Genomic DNA, 7,571 nt, shown 5'->3' on the forward strand with positions numbered 1-7,571 from the left:
GAAAAGTTAAAAATTCGGTGTGATGTGTTACTCTATCGATATAGACATATATATAAACGGTGTCCAAAATCAGAAGGAAACAATTCATGGCCATCTTTCAAAACTGCGAACGTCAGAGACGAGGGGACAAAAAAAACAACCAGAGAAACAAAAAATATTCTGGAACAAATGTCTATAAATCATATAGGTCACAAACCACTGCCGGCAGCAAAACGTATTGAGTTTGGGCCGAGAAAATGGTGCAGGACCGAAAACATATCTAATTTGAGAGCAGATAGGTCAAGCATGGCACTGGTGTAGGATAGGAGTTTAATCTTATATTCTTGTCTCTTTCAGGTGCAAGCATTCCGGAAAGTACAGGGCTATAAAAGCACAATGCTTTTGCAATGTGTGCACAAGCCTTAAAGGTCTTGTAAATGCATTAAAAAATAATTTAAATAGAAATTACGATACGAACAAAGATTTGTAAAAAAACATCTGCATCATTGTATTTAAATGTTGTGGTACACACTGCAAGTTGTCAGCGAATTAGTCGACCTTTAAGCTTGTGTGATTTCAAAGTTTCTGCAGATGCTGCTGGGTAGATTCAAGTTAGCGAGACCATTGTACGAGAGGATAATAATTTGAGTAAAATACATTTTAATGGCTGAGAGTGCAGCACAATTAATTCCGAAAATATAAGGCCTCACACGGACGGATGCATGTGTTCCTTCTTTAGCTCCGTGAAACAGTGGCTAAAGATCACTGCATAGATGAAAGTGATGTTTGTGGAGATATTTGTAATTATTGCAAAATATGGCTTTTATTTAATTAAATGTGTTCACTTGCATATCGCTGTTAATTAATTGTTGTGATGGCTATCGTCGCATTGTGTCGATCTTAAATGTTTTTTACTGTTTTTTTTTAACTACTGCATATGTGTGTGTCTTAAACGAACGTGTTTGTAACTAATTTGTCGTTATAATTCACAGCCCTTTGTTAATACACTGCTGCATGAAGGCCTTCCTACACACCGTGTCAGTCATTGGGGCTGTTTGACCGTAGAGCACGCTGGTCAGTGCGGGTTGGTAAAGGGACGCCCGGGACCAAACTTTATTACAAAGACAAAGATCCGCCCGGTATAGCCTTAACCCAAATGTTGGGGCAAGGGCTGTTAGCGAGCACCTATGAAGGCCGGCACGGCACCCGAGGCAGTGGGTGGCCAGCACCTGTGTCATTTGAGGCTGAGTCAACCTCGGGGAGGCCCAGGATGATCGTTACTGGTGTTGGCGGTGAGCTGGAATTGAACGCGGGTCACCACCGGCTCCCTCAACAACTACACCACTGCCCCCACCCCCCACTGCCCCCCACGTCTCTGATTTACTCCAAAATACTATAACCAGCCACCATGTATTGAAGGCTGTTCTGGAGCATATGACAATTCAGATAACATAATGCAGTAATACACCGGTTTGCATCGCGGATGCGTTCCTGAAAGGCGCGACGACGAATATCATAACGACGTGAATCAAAAGCAATTCACAGGGTAGGTGGAGGAGGCAAAGGCTGAGGAGGCGATGGATAACGAGACAGGAAAGTGAGTGTTGGGTCGAGGTGACGCCAATCGGGTAGCGGTGTTAATAACGCGACGATGTATTTTCGAAACGACGTAAAAGGCGGAGAAGTAAATCGAGTTTGACTCTACTGTAGTCTATTATTTAGACAGCTCAGAGGGAGCATGCCAAGACTTTTTAAGAGGTTCAATTTATGATGTTGAGCTAATTTTGTCGTTAATTATTTTTGCATGTTGTTAGGCAGCGAACGCCCTCACACGCCAGATGAAAACACTCAAACGGTCTGCACTACCAGGTCAGCAGCCTACTCGCTGTACTGCCGCCACATACTCCTCGCATATATGGTGATCTCTGAGCGATCTACCAACCCCCACCTCCAAAGTGTGAACCACCGCAGCACGCTCAATATAATTGCTTTCGCAATTATAATTTGTCTATTGATCGGTTGGAAGGCAGCATGACAGCCTGCAACTTTGCAATGAGCAGCGTGCAGGCATTGATATTTATTCGTAGGAAAAACAATGGCTGAACCTGATATAAATGGTGCAAAGCAACAGTGCAGCTTATGTAAGACAAGGCCCTCAGTAAGTGATCTATTATTCTTCTTGTTAAAAAAAGCCTACATGAATATTTAACTGAACTTTGTAACCTTTTTGCCATTTTAATAGATTCATAAAGAGACTGAGTAGAAGTTGAAGTGGCTTTGGGTTTCTTTGGGCCCTGTGTTGACATTTCAATGATCAAATCACTGTTCAGGTAACTGTGAAGTTTTGGGTAATTGGATTTTTATCTATCAGTCCATTAAATCAAACTGCAGTTGCAGAAACTTTAGAAAGTTTGGAGGATCTTCCCAACATGAGCGAATTTTTATTTTGAAGCCTTTTTCTTACACATACCAAGCCTTAACCAGTTATATTAAGTTATGTAAATGAAGTGTTATATAACGATTTGCCAGAGTTTTGTCTGTATTATATTTTTTGGGTCTTTCGGTAAAGTCACGTCGATAGGTTCAAATAAAATAACAACAAAATAACAAAAAAACTACGACGTTTCGACCACAACACAAGCACAACACAAGTGATCGTCAAGATTTTGTCTATATTTTTGTCCCATTCAATGCTTTTGATTTAAAATCCTGGTTGGGTTGTCGACTCAGATCATCTTCCCTTTGGGATTGAATAAGAAAAACTTTGCAGAAAGTCAGCAGTGTGTTGTCCTTTGAAGTAAATAATGGGGCGCTTTATCCATTACACGAATGCGGATTTTTCACCACTGCCTTGTGATTGTCAACGGGTCAACATTCACTTGAGCAGGGTGCACTCTGGTTTTCGTCACATGCTCACACCACATTCTCTACCGTTTGCAAAGTGACTTAACCTGATTGGGGATATTTTACAACCCTCATTCTATGCACGTGTAGTGTCAATGGAGCGGGAGACAGGTTTCTTGAGGAGGCACCTTCTTTATTTAACACCTTCAGGTTCACAGGTTCATCCTCGCTTCTCCAAAGTCATATAGCCTAGCTTAGACACAACCCTGACCGTGTTACACTGACGGCGCTGACTGAGACAGCCAACAACTATCCGGCCGCGCAATTGTCTAGCAAAGACAGCAGCGACGAAGGCGGCGCAGACGACAGCGACGACGAGACGAGTCCACTTCCTAGAACCGGCAGCCACGAGCTCTTGCTCTCCACTCCTTTTATCCTACTCGGTGCGGCCTGGCTCCGCCCTGGCCGCGCCTCCCTTCTCGAACCCACTAGCGGATTCCAGGGGCTTCCAGACAGGGTCTCTGTGACCCTTTACCCAGGTCCTCCGCCTGCCGACACACCCTCGTAAGTGCTCACCGGCGTGTGTACTACTCGTCCACCGCAGTTGCCGTTGCTGGACAACAGACGGCGCTATTACACTACACACGTTTCAGTTGGCTGTTTGAGCCTGATAAAATTCAGAATTTCACATTTGTATTGTTTGATGCTATTGAATAATTTGTGAAATGGTTGTAAAGAAAGTCTTTATATTTAAATTATGTTCTTGCAGTTATTCCTTTGCATTCATATTGTATATTAGGTTTTCAAAGGGGTTTAAATGAAGTTAGAATACATTGTAAAGGCATATTTGATGATAATGGTGGTGCAGTGATTGTAATGTTGTCCACATCTGACATAATTGCATTGCGGACACATCAAACTCGAATGTATTTTTTTAAAAGCTAGATTAGACAGCTAATTAAAGCGGTGTTAGTGAGCACCTATGAAGGTTGGCGTGATGCATAAGGGAGTGGTCGAACCAGTACCGCTTACTGAGGTTTTCCCTCCTGTTCTTATGCTCTGATGTCAGTGCAGTTATATTAATTTCAGACCATGTAAACATAGGGACTCCTCCAAAGCTTGATTCTCTTACATTTTTTACATTACGTGTGTGCATGGACTGTAGTTCAGACCAGGTCACAGGGTTGAATTTAGAAACATCTCGTCCGGTGAGGGCGGCGGCGGACAATCCTAAACTCCACGCTATTTAAATAGCCCCTACTTTATGTAACAAAGCAACAATGCATTTTCGCAGGTAAATATTGATAACACCAGTGTTCGGGGTCTCAAGGGGGACCCAGGGGTGTGAGAGGTGGGGGTGTGGGTGGCAATTGGCCTCATTGCTCTTCACTACCCCTCCAGAATCCACCACTGGGTGAGTCTCAGATCATGTTGGGAATTTAACCCAGGTTTTCCAGGATTGCAGTGCAATGTTGTAACCGATACATCACGCGCATGCGATAGTGTATGTTATAGTGTTCTGCATGCTCTGCAAACCCAATTACTAAGCTTCCATTGGAGAATAACTCAATGATTAAATTGTCTACTGAGCCCTTTTGAAGTCAGCTGCTATCAGCGAGCAACACCGACTTTAAAGAGAGTCATTTTCACGTGACATAAATGCCACACATCTCTTTTTTTTCCCGGCATTAGAAAACACAATAGTAGCCACTCTCTAAATTCACCTGCCGGCATTTTCATGGACAAAGTTAAACACTGCAAAATAAAAAATGAAATTGCATGCACGCACGCACGCATATTTATAATGTGCCGTGTTATTCCGAGCTACATTTTCCAGCGGCAGGCTTATTTTGGAGGCAACACGAATAATACATTGATTTGTTTCAATGTGGTATCCATCCGTGGGACATGCTTAATGCAGTCAACACACAGAGAAATAACCTGGAGTCTGGTTGATCAAGGGACACTGGCAGTCTAATGATTTATTTTTGAGATTAAACATGCTCCACAATACACCCTGTGCACTGCTTGAGCCAAAACTATTTGTTTATATCAAATGGAGTACCATGGCGAGATGTTAACTACCTCGTCTGGTGTGCAGGGGGTAAGTGAGTTCCATCTCAACCCTGACACCTGTTTTATATTTGGAGTTTGCATGTTCTCCCTGTAGATGCGTGGATTTTTCTCCGGGTCCTCCTCCACGTTTAGAAACATGCATTTAAAGTATTTGGCCACTGTAAATATCCACGTTGATAAGCCACTTCGTTGAGCTATTCTTTGTGACTAGGTCATTTCTGAAAAAGAGCTTTGTCGCTCAGTGGGAATTCCCTGGTAAAATAAAAATAAAATAGTTTAGTTTAAATGCATACATTTTAAAACCATCGTTGATTATGGTGATGATAGTCGTACAGGAAATAATAATAATCTCATTCACGGTATCGCCAATGCCCAAATGCCAAAAAGAGCATTGTGGTGGCGCTCATCCCCATCGGTGGCCCAGAGCTGGCGATTAAAATTCCATATTCATCGGGTGAGGGCCAGTTTATTCGCAGGACAAACACTTTTCACTTCACACGAAGCGGTGCTTATTTTGTTTGCCCAGGAGGTATGTTTGAACGAGTTGACCCCCAACTGGGATTTGAAATCCTCACATAATACACGTGTAACGACACCGACACACGTTGTACTCGGGATCCTCTTGATTAAACACAGCACCAACTCTTGGCCCGGCTTCTTGGTTGTTGCTTGAAGCTCGCACTCTCTCACGAACGACCCCCCCCTCTTTGTGCTCTCTCCCCTTGTATCCCTCTCGAGCCCCCTTTTCTCTCTAGAACCTGCTGTCATTGTCTTTCCTCCAGCCAATCCCCGTCCTCTCTCCCTTAACGGTTCTCAACCGTCGCCTCCAGGTTCAGCTTCTGCGTAATGCCTTTTTCCCGTTCGAACCTCTCCCTCCAATCCCTTCAAACTTTGCCTCCCGGCCAATCATCACGGGGACCTCTTCTTCTCGCAAAAAGGAGGCCTTTGCCTACGTCATGGAAGTCTGTTTGGCTGCACAATTGCTTCGGGTGAGTGCTCCAGAACTTCGGTCGTTACGCATGTGTATTTAATGCCATTGTCCAATAAATGAATGGGTCCTCTATCATAGGGCTAAGTCCCCTCGCTGGGGCAGTACTGCCAATAAAGATGTAGAGTCAAGATTTCAAATGCCAGTCAGGAGTTAGGTGACTCAAGCCCATCATACCTCCAAGGTTGATTACAAAAAACCTGCACAGATTTGTGGGAAGTCAACAGTTGAACCTTATGGCGGCACCCCGGGGTCCCAAATAAACAAAAAAAAAAATCGTAATTAGTTAATTTATTTTTGGCGACTCTGTCCCACATGAACACCGCGACCCGCCTGGCGCGGATCATTCTGTTGTCGTGTCGTCCAAGCGCAGCAGCGAGGACGAATGTGCAGAGAAAACAAAACATTGATTAGCGCATCGCGAAGAGCTCGTCGAGAGGAATAGATTGCCGTATCGTTCGCCTTCAACAGACATAAAATTACGTCGCAACACAGTTTATGCGAGAGCCGGGGGCTTATGGGACCCCGGGGTCCCGCCATAAGGTTCAGTTTTATAAAGAAAAAACTGGCCTTGCCATAGCAACGTGGAATTTCCATCGCTTGCTCAAGGCCACTAATGGATGTGAGCACCGCTTCCACTGATTTGAATGGGGAGACAAGGTTACATCCTGAATTTGGATAAAACAACAAAATGCCCATCTTGAAGAGCTTTTCTGTTTTACTTTATGGCCACATTTGCATATATATATTATTTATATACGACTTCACTTACTGGTACGCACTGTGTGCAATATTGTGGGGAAGGTGATTGCAGTCAGCTCTTCATAGTGAGTATTCAGTACCCTGGGGAGAAAAGAATAGAACTTTGGAATGACACTGTCATCAGTATTCCTGCGGCACTCTCTGTATTATTCATGTGAATCGAATTGAATTAAATACAAAAAATATATGAGACTTGTATCTTATCAAGCAAAAATATTGTACATACTTCCATAGCTATATGCATATACAAACACAGAGATATCCCGTGTAGCCTTAACAGACTAGAGGAGCAAGCGCTGTTTGCGAGTACCTATGAAGGCCGGAACGGCACACGAAGGGGGTGGGTGGCCAGCACCACGCCCGGCCACCTTTGTCTCCCGAGTGGCGATGTTTACACATCGCACCAGGTACCAACTTGAGGCTGAGTTGACCTAGAGGAGACCCAGGTCCGGTTCAGATAATCGTCATTCATCTTAACCGTGAGCGAGAATCTAACCGCTACACCATTGCTCCCCACATACATAGTTACATACACAAATTAAGCCAAAGATAAAAGACCATATGCATAGCCATACAGAATGTCAGCAAGCACCTATTAAGCATGTAGTGACGCCTGAGCTCTCGGTGAGGCCAGCATCATGCCCGGCCACATTTGTATCCTCCCCAATGCTGATGTTTGATAGACTACATTATATCAATCACTAATTAAAGGCTCAGTTGATTTAAACCCTGATGTTGCCACCTCACTGTTGTCCACCTACTGTTTTTACTGGAGGGCAGCTGTCTGCACCCCCCTATGTGCAACGTTCACAAGCCCCCCACTCCTTCACCCTGCACAGGGGTCTAAAACAAAGACAAAGATCCCCCTTATCGCCTGTAACAGCCTGCTGGAGCAAGTGCTGTTCGCGAGTATTTTTTTCTA

Source organism: Lampetra fluviatilis, chromosome 22 (genome assembly GCF_964198595.1).
Source record: "Lampetra fluviatilis chromosome 22, kcLamFluv1.1, whole genome shotgun sequence".
In the NCBI taxonomy this organism is placed as follows: domain Eukaryota; kingdom Metazoa; phylum Chordata; class Hyperoartia; order Petromyzontiformes; family Petromyzontidae; genus Lampetra; species Lampetra fluviatilis.